Below are 24,185 nucleotides of genomic sequence, written 5' to 3'. Positions count from 1 at the left end.
TTATGTAGCCAAAATAACAAAATTCAAGGTACTACAAGCTGGTTATTACTGGCCCACTCTTCACCAAGACGTAAGGATGTATACTAGCCAGTGTGATTAGTGCCAAAGGATGGGAAAACCTACCTCAAGGGATGAAATGCCTCTGCAACCTCAAGTGAATTTCGAGCCATTTGACAAGTTTGGCATGGATTTCATCGGTCCCATTGACCCTCCATCCAGACAAAAGAATTACATCATTATGTGCACTGAGTACTTAACAAAATGGGCTGAAGTCAAAGACATAAAAGTAGAAACAAAAGAAAAAGTGGTTGAATTCTTAAGGGAGAATGTGTTTTATAAGTTTGGGTACCCTAGAGAGTTGGTCACTAATCAACGCAGTCAATTTAAATCTCACATGATTGAAAATCTATTAAGCCAGCACAAGGTCAAGAACATAAAATCCACCCCTTACCACCCACAGGCTAATGGGCAAGTGGAAGTAACTAACTGAGCATTGGAAGGCATTCTAACCAAGTTGATTAGCAACATCAGAAAGTATTGGGAAAAAAATTAGATGACGCCACTTGGGCCTACAATACCACCTGGAAAACCACCACTGGCTTCACTCCTTATGAGCTAGCCTATGGGAATAAAGCCTTGTTGCCCATTGAATTTGAAGACAACACCTTAAGGATGGCAACACAACTAGATCTAGATATCACAAGGGCACAATAGGAAATATTGCCCCAATTGAATGGGTTAGACGAATTTAGGATACAGGCCCTTCTGCACACAGAAGTGACTCAAGTACAAAGGAAAATCTCACATGAAAAGAATATAAAAGACAAACAATTTCAATAAGGCGATTGGGACTTCCTATATGATTCTCCATACAAATATTTCAATGGAAATTTAAGGACTAGATAGTTAGGGCCTTATGTAATAGAAAAGTGCCATGATAATGGTGTTGTTTAAATAATAACCATTGATGCAGAGGCTATCCCTTTTCTTGTCAATGGGTATAGATTAAAATTCTACAAAAATCCCTTATCAAAGTAGGCATTCATCAATAGCATCAGCAAGACAGTGATGGTGGTCGAGAAAGTCTCAGCTTCCACTCCACCAAGTCCTTGAAAAAAAAAATATAAAAAAATAAAGAGACTCAGATGAAAACTTCCATGAGGAACCTAAGTACAAATGTTGGGTTGAAAACCTCTTGAGGTGGCTCAAGAGTGTTAAAAAAAAAAAAAAAAAAGAGAAAAAGATACAAAATTGTCAATTCTATTTTGCAGGTCTGCAAGGGGAAGATAAGGACAACATATAGAGGACGAAAGGCCTAAAAAAAATATTTTTTACTTCACACATATCATATCCTCAATTATCCCCCTAGTCATCCATCTATACTCCACTCCAGATCATTTCAAGTAGTTCTTTGTTTTCTATAGGATTCCTTGTAATACTACAAGAGTTTCCTGTAGGAATTACAGGAGGTCCTAAAAACCACATGAAGAGCAGTCTAATGCAAAGGTGGTGACGTAAACCTATGTTTGGCTATAAAAAAAAAATAAACCATTTACCTCACCTCAGCCAATACCTTTCATAACCATGTCGCCCCTATATCAATCAAAGCAATCAAGTTCAAAGAAAAAAAAAATGAAAGAGGAATCATACCAAAAGTAGCATCCCTCACTTGCCATTCCATAACCCCATTATCCACTCATTTCAACACCCCTTCTACTTCAAGCTGGGGAAATTTACAAGAGTTTAAGGGAAAGGAAACTACAGGACATCCTGTAGACATCTTGTAGGAAATCCTCTAGCAGCCTATCCCACAAAAGAGACCACAAAAACTGCAACCATCTTCAGCACAAGGACTACAAGGATGAGAAAACTTCTCCATATCTCAGCAACATCAGGAAGATTAGAAACAACAAGGTCCAGCACTTGTACATAATCAAAGGAATAAGTCATTAAAATAGGAAATATACAGTTAAAAATATGCAACTCGAAAAGAACAACAAATTGGCACCACTCTCCAAAATGCATCATCAACGAAGTAAAGGACCCACAGGTATGTCATCTTACCAATACTCCCTCATAAGTAAGATATGATTAAACTCTAGGAATAATGTAGGAGTTGAATTTATAAGTGAAGGTGGCCAGTTAACGTGGTCACCCTCAATCAGTTAACGAGAAGAAAAGGGTTAATCCACTACACATATGGCAAGGTCAAATCATAGGAAAAAGGGGAATGAATCTGAAAATGGTTAAGCTATAGAGAATAAGAGTGGAAGATGAATAAGAGGCAAGGTGATATGATGAACTTGTAGGGGGACCAACGGTCCAAAAGAAGGTACTCGTACTCGGCTAGCCAACAAATCACCCAACAAAATCGTCCATAAATATAAATAAACATTGACTCCCATACAAAGAAGGAAGAGGCAACTTTGAGGAGTCATTGAAATAAGAGGTTACTCTTGACATTCCTGAAGTAGCACCTACAGGAAATAGTCAGCACCTACAACAAGCAGGAAACAAATAGGATACAGGGAGATTAGCACACAGAGCTATCAGTGGGTACTAAATGCAATCGAATCAAGGGTTATCATCACCAAAACATAGCAAAGAGAGGTAGGTACCGTACCTTCTATATTTTCCATTTAAAAAGAAGAAATCCTCAATTCGACTAAGAATTTGCAGTGCATGTAAGGATAGAAAGATTGGTTTGCATGTCAATAAAGGTTAAACTCCAAAACTTCCACACCTACTAGAAGTCTTGAACTATACCCACCCAAACCTCAAGAATTACGAGGGAATATAATAGGAGACTTCAATAAAAGACAACCCACCAACACAGAAAGAATCCACTAGCATCCTCTTGTGGTGGAAATTTTTACAAGGCATCAATGGATGGGGTTCTTTGAGAAGATGAGAGGATACGATGATGATGTGGCAAGAGAATTTTCCATGTCACTCATATCCCTCACTAGAGCCAATGCGACTACTGTAGTGAAGGGTTTGTCAGTAGAAATTAACCTTGAAGTTATAAGCAGGGTAACTACACTCCCCCTAGGGTTACAATGGAGAAAAGAGGACAAGACTAACAACACCCTTGCAAAGAAAAGTCTGTTTTTGGAAGGAGAAGAACCAATTGAAGACAAAAATGGGGTTATAAGGGAGATAATTTCATACCCTTGGAATGAAGTTAGTTACCACATCATCAAATATATTTTGTGTGAACGTAGATACAATGTAGTATATGGATACCACTTTAGACTCCTCAAAGAACTAAGATTTGGAGAGAACACACCTCCTCATAATAGAATCAGTATACCCTATTTTCTATTACAATCATGATAGACATGAGAATCAACGTACAAGAAGGAAAGCATCAATAGCTAGCCCATCATGGGTTGATCGAACTCATCCTTCAAGATTCTCTACACAACTTAAGAATCCCTATTGCATGGACAACATTTGCAGACATGCATGAAGAAGGAGCAATTCAAGCCATTGAGTATGACAAAATCCCTACTACTAGTGAGGGAGAAGAAGAAATAGAGGATGACAGGGAAGAGGAAACATAGGAGGAAAATGAAGAAGAAATAGAGGAGGAAACAAAAGAAGAAACATATGAGAATAATGAAGAAACAGAGGAAGATAAAGAAGAAGAAAAGGGAGACAAAGAAGAGGATGGAAAAGGAAGTGGAAAAGAGGATGAAGGACATAAAGATGAACAAAAGTCTACAACTCAGAGCAGGGAAAAATAAGAATCAGCAAGAGTGTCTCTAGAGCCTACATAAAAATAGGTAGCAACTGCTCTGTCTTCCCTAAGTACACATGTGAAATCAAAGGGAAAGAGACAAAGACAAACTCCACTTTACTCCAGGACAATAAATATCACCAATATTAGACAAGGGAGACCTCAAACCCCTACCAAAACTCTGATTTTCATAAAGGACTCACCAAAACAACAAGAGAAGGTAGTCCCTCTAGGGAAAATGGAAGGAGAAGGAACATCAAAACAAGCTTCTACCATGTCTCCAATCACATATGTTAGGAGGCCTATCACCGGGTCAACCTCCACAAAAGGAAAAGGTCTCCTATAGGAGACACAGTCAGATCTACAGGAAGCAGAGACAATCCTACAGGAAACCCTATCAAACCTATAGGAAACACAAAAAAGAGACGAGGAAGGAATTACTTAAGAAGAAATAGAGGAAGATGCCCAGGAACTGAAGGAGCCTAGCCCACATCCAAACCTTAGCTCCTACTACAAATTCATTGAAGGAGGCAGGGTGATACCAAAAACGTTTTCCATTCCTCTATTATTTGAACTTGAAAAAGAGAGGGCAAGGACACATAGGTGGATGAAAATCGCTAAATCAAAAGGGGTAGAGGATATAGTCCACATGGAAGAAAAATTGCTAGAAATGGGCAGAGAACTAAGTAGCATAAGAGACATAGAGAAGGAAGGCTAATTGGAAATTATGGCCAGTTTATGCCAGCAAAGTCATATGCCTTATACCTCAAGGAACAATGGCTACAATTCTAGATAAATACCCTAGCACAAAGAGAAACTATGCCTTTCCAAGACTACAAACAATTGATTTACCTCTATGACCAAAGCACCCTCAAGGATGGAGCGAAGGTATTTGAGTTCTACCTACACAATTTAGCTTTGACAGATTTAAATGTATGGGATCCAAATCCAAAGCTAGTGGACTTACAATCAATGGCCTTCGCATCTTGTATGAATCACGAGGAGGCCAGAGCTATAGAAATGAAAAAGGTATTGGCAGAAGAAGAACCAGAACCCCTTATGATCAGAGCAGAACAGTCTAACCCAATGGTTCTCACCATCACTCACAACCTCATTGCAAATGATCCCAAGCTTGAACCAAGATACCTTGTTGTACAAGAACATGAAGTTGCTCATTTTGAAGACATGCTAAGATTGGTAGGAGATGATAGCCAACAAGCTTGCCAAAGGAGATGGAACACGTTACCTTACAACTTAAAAATCAGAGAATATCATTCTCCTGATAGAATGAGGGAGGCACTAAATAGAACCCAAATGTATAAGTAAGCATTACAAAGGATCAAAGTCAATTAGATTGGCTTGAGCCTCAATCCATCGTTGCTTTTAGGTATGTTGGAAGGAAGAAGAGAAGAAGAAGAAAGAAAGTAGTGGGAAGAGATAGAGAAGAATGTAGGGTTTTATTCACAAGAGAAGGAGACTACAGCAGAAGCATGGAATGTCAGGGAGGCCACCAAAGCAATGGAAGACATGGACATATAATAAGTTGCTTAGAGGATGAGAAATAGTTTCAGTAGGGGGTGATGATGAGCCTCATCAATGGGTAAAATATATGGACCTTAATGCAGCTCCGTATTACTAAAATCAACTCTTCTCATAATCCTTTACATGTTTTAATGATATTTTTCTTAATGAAATGAATAAACGTAAGATGTCATGTCTGGTGGTCTAATGTGCATTGATTGTAGGTTTTGGGAGAAAATTCTGTCTAATTAGGGTGCAGGAACCTGAATGAGACAAGTAGTAGAGATTATAGGAGATAGGATCTCCCTCCCTAACTCCTCACTCACTCGAAGATCCCTCAATCAAATCACACCACCTCAGAGTTGCAAGCAACTGAGTCATGAGGATCATTGGCAGCCACGCCAAGGGACAATTAAGAACTAGTTAATCTCAATATTGGGAGCCAAGCCTCCCTATATTTAAGGAATTTGTTGACAACTTTAGTTGTATAAATAAAGAGTCCTAGAGCCTCATTAGGTTTCATATTTTTTGTGCAATATAGTGAAGCAGTTTTCGAGTTGAAGGATTGTGACCAAACACTTTTATGTATCTTTGATTTGTTAATGAAAATGAGTAGCATTCCCTTGATCCATTAGTGAGTTGACTTAGAGGGTTGAAGCTCTTAGGTTAGGGCCAAACCCTAGTAGTAAGAGGAACATATGTATGCTTAGGTTATCTCATAGATCTTTGTTACACTTATTTTGGTGTTGTTAATCTGCAAGTATTAGTAGATTTGATTAGTTTGCTTCCATCTGTGAATAGCTCTAACAATAGCATTATAGAGATAAGAAAATATTCTAAAAATTCTGACAACAAGTGGATCTCACCTCATTCCTTCGTTCGAGGGACCATGGCTTGAGGAGTAATTCCCATTCAGCCCAAAAAGACAGAATTCTTGTTTCTTATGAAATTTGGGGGTTTTCTGCTAATTAGGTCATCATCTTTCAATTTTAGAAGATAGGTTGCAATTGACCTTTATTATATCTTAGGTATTGCATTAAATTTCATGTTGCTCTCGTAATGGTTTCAAGCATTCCCATGCATGAACTTGGCAAATAAATGATGAAAATTTTGTTTTCTTTTATTTTAGTAAACCCTTCTTGTTTTGAGATGAATTTATGGATAAATGCCAACAATGATGTATATGTTGCAGGAGTTTCTGCATTGCAGGAAGACCTCATATCATCATTCTCAGCCAAACCATATCCACCCATGATTGCCAAAAGCCACTAAGTTCTCAATTTGAATTATCATTTTGCAAGGAAAACTTGCCATGCTTATTGAGAAAATCCAACCATCGTAAAGCTTTGGTTTGAGTTCTAAGTGAGTGCCTACCACTCTCTTGCCTGATTTCCTCCTTACTCACCTTCCCCAAGCTCCATCCCACATTTCAAACCACTCCCTATGCTTTCAACATGTTCCTGTAGGAAAACAGGGGATCATGTAGGTAAACTAGGACATCGTGTAGACATCCTATAGGAAAACCTGTAGCGACCCCGTTTTGAGCCCGAATTGGGAAAAAAACATCCCTAAAGCTAGGAGTAGACCCCTTCTTTCCCTCTAATCCATTTAAACCATTACACTCATCTCCATCCAAACCTATCTCACATGTCATGCAACCAAGAAGGATTAGCATTTACATTTTTACAAAAAGATAAAGTGAAAAAAACTTATATTTATTCAGGCACACAACAATTAAGTTCTTATTTAGATCAGATTTCATGTTGGGATTAGTTCAGACTTCACATGTGTTAAATTAGAGTTCTTTTGCAAGCAAGGTATGCTAACAAATAGCTAGATGAGTTATGTGTTTTGTAGGAATTTCTTTCAGTCTTTCATTACTGCAGTAAGTAGCATTTCAATTCTCTCAATTAGGGTAAAATTATCCTTTCTAAATTGGTAATCAGACTTCTTCTAATCAATAGAATGTTGGTTTGAGAAACCCTAGTGGTCTATCGCCCAATCTTAGCAATGACAAAGAGTGGACCCATTACATCTATTTGTGTATATAGCACTGTCACCTCCAAGTTTGTACGAACCCCGGGTTGATGAAGTAAAGTTACTAGCCCAGGAGTTGCAGCATCCTTGTTGCAATACTAGTGCTCATCAAATGTGGAGCTCCTTCTCCTAGTCGGGGAACACTAAAATGGGCACGATGACCATTTTATCCTTCAAAATGTCCAAACTCTTCTGGAAATATTCGTCCCATCTAAATGTTGCTTCCTTTTTCAACAATTTTTCCATTGGTGCAATTATTTGCGCATACGCCTTGATGAAGTTCCTGCAATACCCTGTATGGCCCAACATTGTGCGCAGCTATTTAACATTCTTCTGGGCCTCAAAATTAACGATGACTACAATCTTGGCGGGGTCTACCATCAATCCATTCTTGCAAACCACATGGCCCAAGAGTATCCCATAAGGTACGTAGAATATGCATTTCTTCAAGTTAGGGGCTATCTAATTTTTTTAACAGGTATCCAGCATGAGGCACAGAATAGAAACATGGTGCTTTACCAATCCAAACATCATCAAACCATCAAAGTAGACCTCCAAATTTTTTTGGATAAAATCCTTGAAAGTCGCAATTACCATTCATGAGAATATTGCAGGTGCATTTTGTAACCCAAAAGCCATCATTGTATATTGGAAACAACCCCACTCAGTTTCGAAGGTGGTTTTCCTCTGATTCTATGGCGAAATCTTGATCTGATGGTACCCTGAAACTCCATCTGTGAACGAATATGCTTCATGTCCTCCAACATTCTCCAAGACCTCATCCATGAATGTCGTAGGGAATGGATCATGGACACACACGTCATTCAACTTCGTTAGGCCTATGCATATCCAAATTTCACCCTCTGTATTTTTCTCTTGAACCACCATGGGGATAACCTTGTCTGATTCCTCCACAGGTTCAATGATCCCAACTTCAAGAATCTTATCCAATCCCTTGTACACCTTTTCCTTATACTTTGTATTTAATCTGTAGGGGGACTTCTTAACTGGCTTAGCATCTAGATTTAAAGTGATCTTCATAACACCCAAGTCCCATACTATACCTTTTAGATCAGAGAACTTGGTGGTAAACATGTCCTAATACTCGTGCAACAACTATGTGACCTTATCTACTGTATCTTCATCCCAATAGTCTCCTATCTTCACAAACTTTGATTGTGCTTGTGATCCAATATTCACTTTCTTGGTCTTTAAAGGCTCTTATATATCAGGGATTTCTACCTTATGTCCTTCGACTTCGAGTTGTCCTTCAGTCTTAGGGATATTGATGTTTCTGGGATCTTCTTCACCATCCTCCATGGTCACATTATAACATTCAAGTGCATGGCGCAGCTGCATACTCTAGTCTGGTTGTACCCACTCAACTGACTCTTCAGGCATTTTGAATATCACAGCCTTGATCTCTTGGAGTGCTTCATCTATACACTCAAACCCATGTTCAAAGTTAAAAGTTAGCAGGAAACTTTCATTCAAAAATCCCATTCTGTAGTCCCGTGTTGTAGTTTCATTTCTAAATACCAGTTCATCGGGATGGTATCCAATGTATGAAAAAATATATGAGCCCACTCCGGTTGCAGTTCTTCTCCCCATCCTTTCATCCATCACATCAAATGCTAGTGCATATCATCATTCCCTATGTATTTCTCCACCATGCAGGTATTGGCATACCCAAACCTCAGTTTCATCATTCTTTAGTACTCTTTCCAATCGGTGAAGCTATCCGTATGCGTACCCCACCATCGGGAAGGTGTAGCTCGCAGTGCAATATCGAGAGATTGGAACCGATGCTCCTCCAGGACATCCCTTTCAAATTTATCCAGAAACAAATTAACATCTTCTAAACCATCATAATAAGGTAAGCTTCGTACCTCAGTGGATATACATCGAAGTGACTTTGTAAGCTTTAGCGCAGGGATGGCACTTCATGCAATCGGTTCTGCTAATTCTGAAGCTCCTCCTTAGAATATAAAGTGCAGGAACTATCCCTATCCCATGTGATCCATCCATCCAAAGTAGGGTTAACCCAATCATCATCTTGCGCAGTGATCTTGTAAATTTGATTAATGTTGTCCTCTTCTTCATAATCGGAGACCAGTTAACTGTATTGCACACCTTCAGTTGGATCCAAAGGAATGATAACCCTGAGCTCCTTCCTTTCGAATGACATTCTGTGCTTTTTGAGATTGATGATCGAATCCATATCAAAGGCCCAATCAATGTCAAGTAGCATTGGATAAGGGTTACTATCATCAACTATCTCAATAACTTCAAAATCATCTACGGTGCTTGCTCCTTCAATATCTACCATTACCCCATATAGGCGCCCCATAGGAATGATCTTCTATTGGTTCACCATTCGTATCTAGATCGGAGACCACTTCAACACGAGTCTCCCCATTGTCTCCCAAGTTTCCTTCGGAAAAATGTTCACATCAGACCCCAGATCGAGAATTATGTAATCCATCTCGTATTCTACTATTTACGTAGTCACTCTCATCTTGTGACCAATTCGCTTCTTTCTTTTTCCCACCTTATGTACCACATGTTGTTCGAGAAAAGGTATATTTTTTCTTGGACAATTATCTATCAACTCCTATAGCCCCTCTACTGCCTTGCAATCTCTTATAATATTCATGCAAGTCTTTAAAAATGATGCTAGTAATGAGGGTCATACGTCCTGCGCAATATTGCTTCCTATAGACTTCTCCTAGCTTGTTGATGTAGAATCTTCCGTGAAGCTCTTTTAAGCCTCTATAAAGGTTTCATTTTTTTTACTTAAATCAAACCAAACTACCTTCTTAGTAGCCTTGCATACCCACTGATATGCTTCTAACTACTTCCCCTTGTCTTTTCCAGTGGTTATACCACTTTGTGTAATGATATTAACACTAGGCTCCTCTTCGCGAGGCTCCAACCTCATCATTTGGATATTATGTGTAGGCTACTGGGTCTGAGTCTTATTTTCTTTAATATTTGCTATAAGTATTAGGAAATATTCTATGACATGGTCAAACTACCTACAATACTGACCGGAGGTGTGTGTCGGATTCTGAAAATCAAGTGCAAAATGACATCCTTCCCCACAGTTGTAATAGATAACCTGTCCACAAACCCTTCCAGATCCTTCTCCTCACCCTCTTCCTTGACCTTGGAATCCTTCACACGCCATAGTTTCACCCTAATCTTGAGGCTGATTCTCTTCCTGCATCCTATGTGTAGGGGTCCTCTCCATCATCAATTCATAACTTCAGTAGTTGCACTCATCATGACCTACCGATTTCGAGAAAGTGTAAAAAAACTATTGTGGAGTCTATACAAACTTTTGCAGAAGATGACAATTATTTGTCGTGTGATTTCCATAAATTTGAAAAATAGCACACCATAATGCTACTCCTACACTTGGCCCAGTGGTATTTTCTGGTTTCAGGGGGACAGGGCCTCCCCCGATAAGATAATTCTGATAGACCGGGAAATGGTCCTTATCATGACCATGACCGTTGCATTTCAAGCATTAAAATTTTGTGTGAACCTCAGTGTGGACTTCTTTTCCCTTCTTTAGGCTATACAACTCCATATACAGGATAGCCAACTGCGACTGAATCTGTTGCACCCCCAGATTCGTATCCTGAATGGGCGAAGACTCCAATCTCATAGGAATGTCTAAGGCTTCAGCTTCCGTCCCTATTTGTTGTTGTGACAATGAAAATCTCAAATGAGGAAATAGCGAAGCAATGTACCAATCTCTGTGTTGATCATCCGTGATCCTCATATTAGCCTGCTAGAGTAGACACTTCAGCCTCTGATAAAATTCCCATAGAGACTAGTTTACCTTCTGTTGGATCTCTTTAAACTTTGTCACTGACTGGGCTTGCGATTTAGGCTTCTTAAACTCATTTTTCAATGCTTTTTTTGTTTCCAGCATAGTCACATTTGGTTTATTCGAACAAAACTTAAGATACCAGCTCAGTGTTCTCTCCTGTAGCGTTGTAACCAGCTGCACTTTATTCATGTGATTGTGTGTAATATGGTATGCCTTCCATACAACATTTGCTACAAACTATAATTATTCAGGGTCTTCAATCCCCAAACCCTTAAACATAGGCATCTTCATTTCGTTTGACATGTTGAATGGTGGAGGTGGAGATGGAGGTGTGTGAGGTGGAGGTGGAGGTGGAGGCAGAGGTGGAGTGGATGGATGTGGTATTCCTGAGATACCATGAATTATAGTCTGCAATGCATCTCATGGTGTCTTCAGAATACTACTTTCGTTGTCACTATCAGATGATCCCAACAAAGGGTTGTATTCAACACTTAAATCTAGGTTCCTTCGGAACTCTCTCCCACTTCACATAGTCCTAAACATCAATTCAAGGGCATCACCCATTTTTCACAAAATAACATTTTAATCCAGGTCTTCAAGGATTTCATATACTTACCTCTTGGTTCGTTGAAAAACTAGCGCTCAACTTCGCTATAATTGGTGGATGTATTGATTGCAAACTTGGTGATAAATCCTCCCAAAATAATATCGATCCAATAATTGACAGCCCGGGGGATTTTGTTTTCTGAAGCCTCCCGGTGCTTTACTAGTTCTAGGGTCCACACAATAGGGTTGTCTAGCTTCCATGGACCCTGACTGTCTACCAATTTAGACAAACAATCATGCAAGTCACATGGAAAAGAGTAGAAGAATATCTCGTGTTCTTCTGTGAATAAGTGTTTATTCAACCACTCTTCTTTTGACATGAACAAATTCCTATATTCCTGGGCCGCAAACTGTTGGCATTATGACACAGGTTTGGCACTATGGCACAGGTGTTGTCCTTGATGGCAACTCACTCAGATGACAGATCACAGTTCAGGCTCTCAGAATGAAGGAAAAAGAGATATACGCAAGTTTCACTTAACTAAGCCACGTATACACGCGACATTGCCGATCAAAAAATGTGTATGTGTATGCACGCATTTTCACACAAGAAAAAGCATGTACATGTGGGAAAACTTATTTTTGGTCCATGGTTTTTTGGTCCTTGGTATTTGAACCTATGGTTTTGGACCATGGTATCTCATCTGAAGTGTTGAACCTAGGTATTTGGACCCAGGTATTGGTTCTAAGTGGTTTTGGACCATGGTATTGAGCAAGGCCTAAGACTATAAAAGGGGAAGGAGATCATTAGGCAAAGGACTCAAGGATTGAACATCTTATGAAGAGAAAGATCTAGAATACTAGTCATTGGGTTATGGTGCATAGCTGGATCTGAATCAAGGAGGAACCTGAGTGCTAGAAGAAAGATAAGTTCTATTGATGGGTCAAGACCTTAAGGCTTGAAGAGAAGTATCTTTGTGTGATTTTGATCTATTATATTTGGCACATGACTTGATCTATAAATCTGTTGATCTGGGTATAACTGATGTCTGAATTGTTGAAAAGGGTAAATTATCTTTTATAGATCTGTACGCAGGTTCAGCATAGAAAAGGCACGTATACATGCTGGTTCAGTAATTCAAAATGGCATATACGCAGGTTTGCCTTAATATGGCAGTGTATGCACACAGGTTCTACATATTGAAGTAGCATACGTATCATAAAATCTGTGTTAGCTACTTTTGTTTATTGCTGCAGTGATCTGGGTTTAGGATTGGTTTCTAGTTACTGTTACTGTATTCTGGTTACAGCATTTAGAAAAAATTATTGTTTTATTCAGTTTTGGTTGGTCCAAAGGAGATTGGCTGATGCAGATATCTTTGATGTTTGATTGATGTTATTGATGGATCCAGTCTGAAAATTTATGAAACGTGGTCCCTGGAAGAAAAGAGAAGGTTGTAGCCTTTTGTAGGTTAGCACCTATGTACTAGTACATCAACTAGTACAAGAGCTAAGGGGGTTGTAGCTCCCTTCCAGGAGAAGTTGGAGAACGAGAGAAAGTTGTAGCCTTCTGCAAGTAGAATCCTGCGTACTTGTATAAGACTGCACTAGTACATAAATATTGTAAAAAGAAGTTTCTTATTAAAAGAAGATAGAGGTGTATTGCAGCAGGTGGTTTTCACCCACATTGGGTTTCCACCTTATATCTTGTGTTCATGTGTGTGATTGCCTGTACTGTTTCGTGCACTTGATTACTATTTTATGGTTCTGATATATAGATTAAGATCAGCTAACTAAATTAGAAGTCTGCAAGATATACGCAATTTTCTCTAGACACAGTTGCGTATATACGCAGGTTGAATTAACAGAAGTAGCATATATCAATTTTTTTATGGAAATGAAAAATTGTTAAATTGCTAATACTGATTCCCCCCCCCCCTCCCCGCCCTCTCAATATTATTTCCAACAATTGGTATCAGAGCAGGTCCTTCAGAAGAATCTTGATCACTTGAAGGAAGATCGATCATCATGAGCAACTACGAAAAAGAGGCATCCATCAGGCCACCCATTTTTGATGGGAGTAACTTCGTCTATTGGAAGGTAAAAACCACAACCTATCTTCAATCTCTTGGAACAGAATTTTGGGATATCGTGGAGGGAGGATACACATTTCCAGCAGCGACTCCTACAGATACGGCAGGTAAAAAGCAGTATGAGACAAATGCAAAGGCTGTCAATACTCTATTAGGGAGTCTATCACCATCAGAATTCATCAAGGTTATGCAGCTCAAAACTGCCAAAGAAATATGGGACAAGATCATTCTAAGCTATGAAGGAGACGATCAGGTAAAATGTACAAAACTACAATCTCTCAGAATTCAATATGAAACTCTCAGAATGCAAAATGATGAAAGTGTGGCTAATTATTTCTTACGAATAGATGAAATTGTTAATCACATGAAAAACTTGGGTGAAGAGATAAAAGAAGTTACTTTAGTTGAAAAGGTTCTAAGATCCTTGTCTTCTAAGTTTGAATCAAAAGTTTCTGCCATAGAAGAGAAGCAAAATCTTCAAAGTATTACCATGTCACAGCTGCACGGAATCCTAACTTCTTTCGAAATGAAAATGGTGGTCCATCAGACATGAGAGAAGCCGCATTAAACGCTTTAGGAAAAGGAGAATACAATGAGTCAGGACATTCGTCAGAAGGAGAAGAAGAATCAAACTTTGTCAAGAACCTTCAACGGGGTTCTGGAAGATTCAGAGGTAAGCTACCTTTAAAATGATTTTCTTGTGGAAGAGTCGGTCACTATGCAGCCAAATGTCCTCATAAAGATAAGCTTCATAAAGGTAAGGAACCAGTTAAATGGAACAGAAAACATAACGTAAGTAAGAAAAGCTATTATACACATGAAGACAATGATGGACTTTCAAATAGTGATGAAGATGAACATGGTAATGATTATAGACTTTTGATGGCTTTTGAAGATGATGATTTCTTGGATGCTATAAATGAAGATGGTCTCTTTGAAGAAATTTCTAAACTTAAAATATGTTTAGAAGAAAAGAATATGATTATAGATACTCTGACATTCCAACTTGCTGAAAGGGAAAAACACAATGAAAAGTTAGAATGTGAAATTGTGGGACTTAGAAAAGATATTGAGAAAACAAAAGCTCTTAATCTTAGATTTGCTAAAGGATCTGGAACTTTAGATGAGAGTATCAAAGTGCAGTGTTCTCCTCTAATCAAGATAGGTCTTGGATACACTGAAGAAGCATCTCAAGCACAAAAGCCATCCACCTCCAAAAGTTATCTTGATGCAGCAAGGAGAAGTGAACAGGTCGACAATCGTCAACAAAGGCATAAAGTAGATCACCAGGTAAATCGGGGTCAATCTACTTCAAGGATGAATAGAAGATACAACCAACCACAGGTAAATAATTCTCAATTTTCCACAAGAATGAATGTCAATGGAAACTACAATTACCTGGTCTGTAGATTTGATAATTGCAGGAATTTCTTTAATGGCCAATGTTTCTCATGTCATAACTTTGGACACAAAGCTGCTCAATGTGTTGCCTACAAGACCATCATGACTAGAGAAGCACGAAATCAAAGGAATGTGACTGGGATCATGAAGAGGACCTACAATAACGTTTCTGCTCTTGAAAATGAAATAGAATGCTCTATTTGTAACAACTTCGGTCATGAAGATTCTGAATGCAGGAGTTAGTTTCGGCAAACGTCTCAAAAGGAGCAAGCTTCAATGGGTCCCAAATCATGGAGAAAGAAAGAACCACAACCTGAAAGATGTGGTCTAGCCTTATATGCGAAAGGATAGGAAAATCAATGGTACATCGATAGTGGATGCTCGAAACATATGACAGGTGATAAAGAAAAACTTTAGTCATATAGTGCCTTAGAAAAGGAAAGGAAGGTCTCATTTGGAAATGACACCCCTGCACTCATAAAAGGTAAAGGCTCTATTCTTTTAAAAGAAAAGGTCAAAGCTGGAAATGTTATGTATGTTGATGGCTTAAAGCATAATCTATTGAGTGTTAATCAAATGTGTGATCAAGGAAATGAGGTAGTATTTTGATCAAATGGATGTATTGTTCGTGAGCTTGATACAGGAGAAACAATGATCAAAGGCATAAGAACTCCAAATAATTTATACATACTCAAGGGAGGATAGCAAAAATGCTATCTAAGAAAAAATGATGAACACTTGCTATGGCACAGAATATTGGGGCATCTAAGCTTCCCTTAGATAAGGAAAGCATGCAAATATCAGGCTGTTCACGATTTTCCTGACATCAGAATTCTAGACAATACAATATGCAAATCATGTCAGTTTGGTAAGCAAACCAGAACACATTTCCCTAAGAAGGAAGGATCAGCTAATAAGCCACTTGAACTTGTCCATACTGATTTATGTGGTTCATCAAGGAAAAAGTCACCTCATGGAGAAGAATACTTTATATTGTTTAGGGATGACTTTTCCAGGATGTGTTGGATAGGACTTCTGAAGCATAAAGATGAAGCTTTCAAAAAGTTCAAAGCTTTCAAAGCCTTGGTTGAAAATGAATCAGATCGCAAAATCAAATGCCTCAGGTCTGATTGAGGAGGGGAATTTACCTCGGATGAATTTTTTGACTTTTGTGAAGAACATGGAATAAGAAGGGAATTCTCTATTGTAAGGACTCCTCAGCAAAATGGAGTGGTGGAAAGGATGAACAGAACAATTCAACAAATGGCTCATGCTATGCTTGATGAGTCTGGAACTCTTGCAACCTTTTGGGGTGAAGCTACATTTGCTGCCATTACTATTCTCAACAAAACAAACGTCCGGGTAAACAACACTCAAACTCCTCATGAACTTTGGTATGGTAAGACTCCTACTGTAAAATACTTCAAAGTTTTTGGAAGCAAATGTTACATCAAAAGGACTGATGAAAAACTTGGCAAGTTTGAACCTAGAGCAGATGAAGGCATTCTCCTTGGTTACGCTTCCTGAAGTAAAGGATATAAGTGTTACAATAAAAGACTTGGAATTTTTTTTGAAAGTATTGATGTGGTGGTTGATGAAGTAGGCAACAATCCAAAGCAGATAAAAACCAAAGATTTTGAAGATGATGAGGAATATCCTTCAACATCAAATCAGACTAATGTTGAAGAAGAAACCTATGAGGCACCAGAAGAATAGATAAGGGTAGAAGAAAAGACTCCATCCAGGTATGTCCAAAAGAACCATCCAGAGACTCAAATTTTGGGGCAAAAAGAGGTAGGTGTACAAACAAGAAGAACTATTATAGAAGCTTCAAGCTATCTAGCATTGCTCTCCTCCATCGAACCACGAAATATAAGTGAAGCATGCAAAGATGAATGCTGGGTCAAGGCCATGAATGAGGAACTTAAGCAGATTGAAAAGAATAACACTTGGGAATTGGTTCCTAGACCTAATGATAAGAATGTCATAGGGACCAAATGGATATTCAAAAACAAGCTGAATGAAAATGGAGATGTTATTAGAAACAAGGCCAAACTTGTTTGTAAAGGGTATGCTCAACAAGAAGGTATAGACTTTGAAGAAACTTTTGCATCGGTTGCCAGACTTGAAGCCATAAGAATGTTCCTTGCTCTTTCTAGCTTTCAAAAGTTCAAAGTATATCAAATGGATGTGAAATTTGCCTTTCTAAATGGAGACTTAGAAGAAGAAGTGTATATTGAGCAACCAGATGGATTCATCCTTGGAAATGATCCAAAACTTGTATGCAGACTCAGAAAGGCTCTCTATGGTCTTAAACAGGCTCCAAGGGCTTGGTATTATCGTCTGGACAAATACCTCCATCAACAAGGTTTTTCAAAAGGATCAACAGATAGCAATCTATATATAAAAATTGACAATGATAAATTGCTAATACTTATTGTGTATGTGATATCATCTTTGGTAGCAATGAAGAAGCCATGAGTCAAAACTTTGCCTTGGTGATGCAGAAAGAATTTGAAATGTCCCTGCTTGGTGAGCTCACATATTTTCTTGGTTTACAAGTCCAACAAAACAAAGACGATATCTTTCTATCACAAACCAAGTACCTCAAGCAAATCTTGAAGAAATATGGCATGGAAGATTTGAAACCAGTATGTACCCCTATGGTAATAGGATGCAGCCTCAGCGCAAATGATGAATCAACAGCAGTACATCAACCAACCTATAGATCCATGATTGGTAGTTTTCTCTATCTGACAGGTACTCGACCAGACATTATGCATGCAGTGGGAATAGTTGGAAGATTCCAGGCTAATCCAAAAGAAGCACACCTTCAGGCAGTTAAAAGGATTTTCAAATATCTTCAAGGAACACAAAACTATGGCTTATGGTATCCTAGAGATACATATCTCACACTTCATGCATATACAGATGCAGATTGGGTAGGAAGCGTGGATGACAGAAAAAGCACTAGTGGTGGTGCATTCTTTATGGGGTCCAGATTAGTATCTTGGTTCAGCAAGAAACAAAGTTCAATTGCATTATCTACAGTTGAAGTAGAATATGTGGCTACTACATCTTGCTGCACACAACTCCTTTGGATGATGCAAACATTGCAAGACATTCAAATCACTTGTACTCCACCTATGTCCATTTTTTGTGATAATACCAGTGCAATCAGTATTTCAAATAATCCAGTCATGCATTCAAAGACCAAGCACATACCTATCAAATATCATTTTCTTCGGGAACAAGTGCTTGAACAAAAGGTCAAATTGGAGTATGTTCCCTCCAAGGAACAGGTTGCTGATATATTCACCAAACCACTGCCCAGGGAGACATTTGAATACCTCAGACAGAAGCTGGGAGTAGTTGATGCATCATCTTGCTGTTGACACTTATCTGTTTCAGAGAAAAGTGGTTGTACGCGAGTTTCATGAAGAGCATCTGCGTACATATGCCTATTTATGTGGATACAGTCGCATATATGTTGGTTTGAAGAAAAACAGTGGGCCAGACTCAGGATGAAAAGAGTCTGATATGGGTCTGACAGAGACCATCTGGCACAGGTTCAGGGGGAGCATCTACTTCTAATAATGCATTGTTGGCATTATCTTAGAAGATCTTGGTACAACTTCAAAGCTATTTTTGTTTCAAGTGGAACAGGTGGAGAGGGAGATCATGGTTGATGGTCTGGATGGTGATTGACAAATGCTGTTGATGATAGTTGCTGATGACTATCATAGTCTTGTCTTAGATAATTGGTCTCTATGTCATGTATTTCTTTTATTATCAAGGTCATGTAACGACCTATTTTGTTTCCCCACTATGCCTGAGATGGATGATGTAATATTCTTGTTCTATCATGTATAAATTTTTGGCGTATCCCCATTTGGTTGGGTGGATGAGTCAATCTTGGTATATCCCCACTTGGTTGGGAGATGGATGTATGTATGAGTCTTTGGTGATAGGAAGGTCATTTATGATGTATAGAGTCATCTTCTTCTTGTGGAACATATTTTTGCAGACCTTGCTTACAGTCATGGGGAGCACACTTCAGCAGAGCAGAAATTTCAGCATGTACGCAGGGGGAGCATAACCCTTTGCCCTTGATCACAAAGGGGGAGAGTGACTTGGGGTTGCCATCAAGTCCAAAGGGGGAGATTGTTGGCATTATGACACAGGTTTGGCACTATGGCACAAGTGTTGTCCTTGATGGCAACTCACTCAGATGGCAGATCACAGTTCAGGCTCTCAGAATGAAGGAAAAAGAGATATACGCAAGTTCCACTTAACTAAGCTGCGTATACATGCGGGATTGCTGATCAAAAAACGTGTATGCGTATGCATTCAATTTCATGCAAGAAAAAGTGCGTACATGTGGGAAAACTTATTTTTGGTCCATGGTTTTTTGGTCCTTGGTATTTGAACCTATGGTTCTGGACCATGGTATCTCGTCCGAAGTGTTGAACCCAGGTATTTGGACCCAGGTATTGGTTCTAAGTGGTTTTGGACCATGGTATTGAGCAAGGCCTAAGACTATAAAAGGGGAAGGAGATCATTAGGCAAAGGACTTAAGGATTGAACATCTTATGAAGAGCAAGATCTAGAATACTAGTCATTAGGTTATGGTGCATAGCTGGATCTGAATCAAGGAGGAACCTGAGCGCTAGAAGAAAGATAAGTTCTATTGATGGGTCAAGATCTTAAGGCTTGAAGAGAAGTATCTTTGTGTGATTTTGATCTATTATATTTGGCGCATGACTTGATCTATAAATCTGATGATCTGGGTATAACTGATGTCTAAATTGTTGAAAAGGGTAAATTATATTTTATAGATCTATACACAAGTTCAGTATAGAAAAGGTGCGTATACACGCTGGTTCAGTAATTCAAAACGGTGTATACGTAGGTTTGCCTTAATATGGAAGCATATGCACGCAGGTTCTACATAATGAAGTAGCATACGTCTCATAAAATCCGTGTTAGCTACTTCTATTTACTGCTGCAGTGATCTCTGTTCAAGATTGGTTTCTGGTTACTGTTACTGTATTCTGGTTACAACATCCAGAAAAATGATTATTTGATTCAGTTTTGGTTGGTCCAAAGGAGATTGGTTGATGCAGATATATTTGATGTTTGATTGATGTTATTGATGGATCCAATCTGAAAATTTATGAAATGTGGTCCCTGGAAGAAAAGAGAAGGTTGTAGCCTTCTGTAGGTTAGCACCTACATACTAGTACATCAGCTAGTACAAGAGTTAAGGGGGTTGTAGCTCCCTTCCAGGAGAAGCTGGAGAATGAGAGAAGGTTGTAGCCTTCTACAGGTAGAAGCCTGCGTACTGGTATAAGACTGCACCAGTACATAAATATTGTAAAAAGAAGTTTCTTATTAAAAGAAGATAGAGATGTATTGCAGCAGTTGGTTTTCACCCACATTGGGTTTCCACCTTATATTTGGTGATCATGTGTGTGATTGCCTGTACTGTTTACTGCACTTGATTACTGTTTTATGGTTCTGATACACAGATTAAGATCAACTAACTAAATTAGAAGTCTGCAAGATATACGCAGTTTTCTCTAAACACAGTTGCATATATACGCAGGTTGAATTAACAGAAGTAGCGTATATCAATTTGTTTATGGAAATGAAAAATTGTTAAATTGCTAATATTGATTCACCCCCCCCCCCCTTCTCAGTATTATTTCCAACACAAACTAGTGAAATTTTCGATATATCCACTTTTTGATCTCTTTCTTAGTGGGGAACCACTTATTCCACATCACACATTCCTCAGAGAGATCCTGGTCCTGGCCATAGAACCATTTGTTGGCTTGAGGGGTCTCGACCTAGGTTCAAAGTTAGCTACGCCAACCAACAAAACCCTAAACGGTTGGCCCTTTCAGCAACAAACCACGTAGATCAGGTTGCAGTATCACCTGAAGCAATATTTCGAGATGAAAAAACTAGGTTTCTACATCCAGAGGTCTATGTGATGGGTTTTTGTTGCTTCTAGGGCTTAATCTCGACCTTCACGAGCCATAACCCTTTAAATGTAGAAATCACAGTAACTTGCAGAAATAGTATCTAACCTTCCACGAAATGCTTAAACCATTCATAAAATCATATAAAATATCAGATCTAATACTTTCACGCACTAATTGAGTGATTCTTCAGATAATCACAGAAAAACAGAATGAATACACATAAATTGCATAAGTAAAGATACAGGTACATAAGTATAGCTCCAAAAATAGTCTTTATTGATATAATATTTCTGTTACAGACTCTTCTTCACTGTGTACACTGTTATCACTCAGAAGTCTTCCCTAGAAGTTATCAAAAGAAGGAATAATCCGAGGTAACCACAAACCTAATCTTTTAGACTCAGGTTCTAGTCAACCTAAGTCTAGAGAGGGCTCTCTCTTTATAATTTAACTCTGTTTTGGGTGGGATTTTAGGCTAGGTTTTTGTGTTCATAAGGTTTTGAATTTGGTTGGGTGGTGGAATTCTAGGAATAGATGTATGGAGCAAGGCCTTCAAGCCATTGGGATATGGAGTCAATCAGAGGATGGCTTAACTGGACCAGATCACTAAAGGGAGTGTTCACAGGGCGGGCTAGCAAAGCAAAAGGAAAATCTTTAGGTTCAATAGATGAGATGGTCCTAACTAGGGTGAAAGGGCAATGAAGAATCCTTAGACCAGGATCAGAATGAAGAGAAGAGGGTGATCATGAGCAGAGGGCAACTAAGAATCCTTTACTATAGATTGAGAGGGAAACTACGGAAGTTAAGGATCATTTAAGAATTCCCTAACTAAGATAGTTTAGCAGAAAACATTAAGAATGTAAACAGTCAAGACAGGGTGCATTAAAGCAAGTTCCGAAATATCATTCCTAGTTTACCATTCAAACTTCATAGAAACACATATGATTATTAAGAAACATGAGGAAAAAAAATAATACACATGAGAGAAATACTTATTTGATTTTCACTTTACACAAGAATCGTGTGAAATGTGATTACTTTATTCCTTGATCCAGCAAGACAATCCAATCTTGATACAATAGAAATTTAACTTGAGAGGAAAATTTGTATAGAAATGTCTTTGAATCCACCCAAAATGCTTCAAATCAAGAGGTATTTAAACAAATCTTGTCCTGAAATACCTTGAAAAAATATCAAGATTGGTTTTACAAATATCTCAAACTGTTTTACATTAATAGAACTTAAATAAAGGACATTCAAAACTAATGAATCTATTTGGCATTATTTTTATGTATTGAGGGTGAAAAAGAAGAGAAAGTCGAATTTGATAGCAACTCTTAATTGATGATGAGGCATCCCAGTCACTAACTGCATCCTTTCTTTGTGCATTCTGCCCCAACAATTCTGTAAAATTAGGGTCCATTGATACCTTTGTATATCTAAATCCGAGGTAGATATGTAAAAAGTGAAAGAGGTTATTGTAGATAAGTATGTTTTTGAGATAAACCTCTCTCAGTTTCCCAAAATTAATCTCCATTTTCTCACAACATTCTCTTCACAAAGATGTAAAAAATAGGACTTTGCACAGTCTGAAACATAGGCTGTGAAGACATGCACTTATCTCACGTTTGGTAATACCTGTTTCAAATGTGAGATAGGTTTTTGTAGATTGGCCTATTAGGAACAAAAACCCCTTTATTTTCTCCAAATCCATCTTGTATTGGCCACAATGGGTTCTGTAAAACTATGACTTAAATAGGAAATTTCTGAAGAATGTACCATTTTTGCTCTGATTTCATCTTTTAACCTTAAATTTATTTTAACTGTTTTTCAATTTTACTTTGGATAAACTTCATTGCTACTGGTGAAAGTGTTTTCATCTCTGTTTAACCCTTACTGCCTCCATGTTTACTTTTACTATTTACTTTTACCGCTTTGTTTTTTCATCTATCTTCATTTTGACATGAATATGTATGCTTTGTAACAGTCTTCCCTGCAATATGTTTTCATGCTAGCTACTTTACTTGACTTGGTCTTGAATCTGATACTCTTTAACCATGATACACTTTGACTATTCTTTGCTGTGTCCTGTTAGCTTCACTGTATATTTTAGGTTTTTACTATCTATTTCAACAGTAAATCATTTAATTTCGTGTTTCCTCTACTTGTCTTTTAACTGTATGTTTTATTTTGCATATCTGTTTGAATAGATTTGATAACAATCTTGGAGTAAACAGGTCTTATGACTAGTATTAAGACTGTTTGTCTGAGGCTGTAGTCTTTTGATCGCCTGTAAAATAAAACAAACTGTTAGGAAAACGTTGAGTTGACAGGGAGGGTATTTAATGGCTTTATCGAGCTTTATAGGTCTATGGAGTGAGTCCAAAGCGTTTTAGGGAGGTAAACCATGCTTGAATTGGTTAGCATAGGCTTCATGTGGCGCAGAAGGGTTACACATGATTTTATTACACAAATAGGCGAAAACAAGAAAAACTAGGGTTTTCGTGTTTAAACGGGTAAACGTTTGATTTTTTTGAATTTTGGCACAAAGCGAATAGTGGACGGTTTTGTCATTTAGCAAGAGGGTGGTAAGCAATTTATTTCGCATCGCTTTTGTGGGCTTGGTGGTATTTAGGAGGGATCGCCCAATTCCATTCATCGAGCACCATGTCGCTTCAGGGGCCCAGTGGAAAACAACCCATTTCGGGCGGGTATCGTTTGGATTTCAAGCCCTTCCGAAATCAACATGGGCCGTCGGATGGGGAGGGGAGAGATCGTGTGGTGGTCGGGCATGGGAGTTCCATGGAAGGGAATGGGGGTACCCAGCGAGCATTTAAATGTCGTGGTTTCGGTCTAATGAGGATTAAGGCGAAGGTTAATGTATCAGGCGAGATTTCATCGGTGGATGGTTTGACTTTAATTAATCGCAGATCAATTAATTATGTCATTTAGTTGAGGTTGGATAAAGTAAGGCTTATATTTCAAACTTTGGGGTAGGGATATTAATATTTAAA

The sequence above is a fragment of the Pinus tabuliformis genome, chromosome Q, assembly GCF_031772625.1.
Source record: "Pinus tabuliformis cultivar Carrire ecotype Pingquan chromosome Q, CPIR1, whole genome shotgun sequence".
Lineage (NCBI taxonomy): Eukaryota > Viridiplantae > Streptophyta > Pinopsida > Pinales > Pinaceae > Pinus > Pinus tabuliformis.
The sequence above is the reverse complement of the archived record's forward strand: the minus strand, read 5'-3'. Positions refer to the sequence as shown.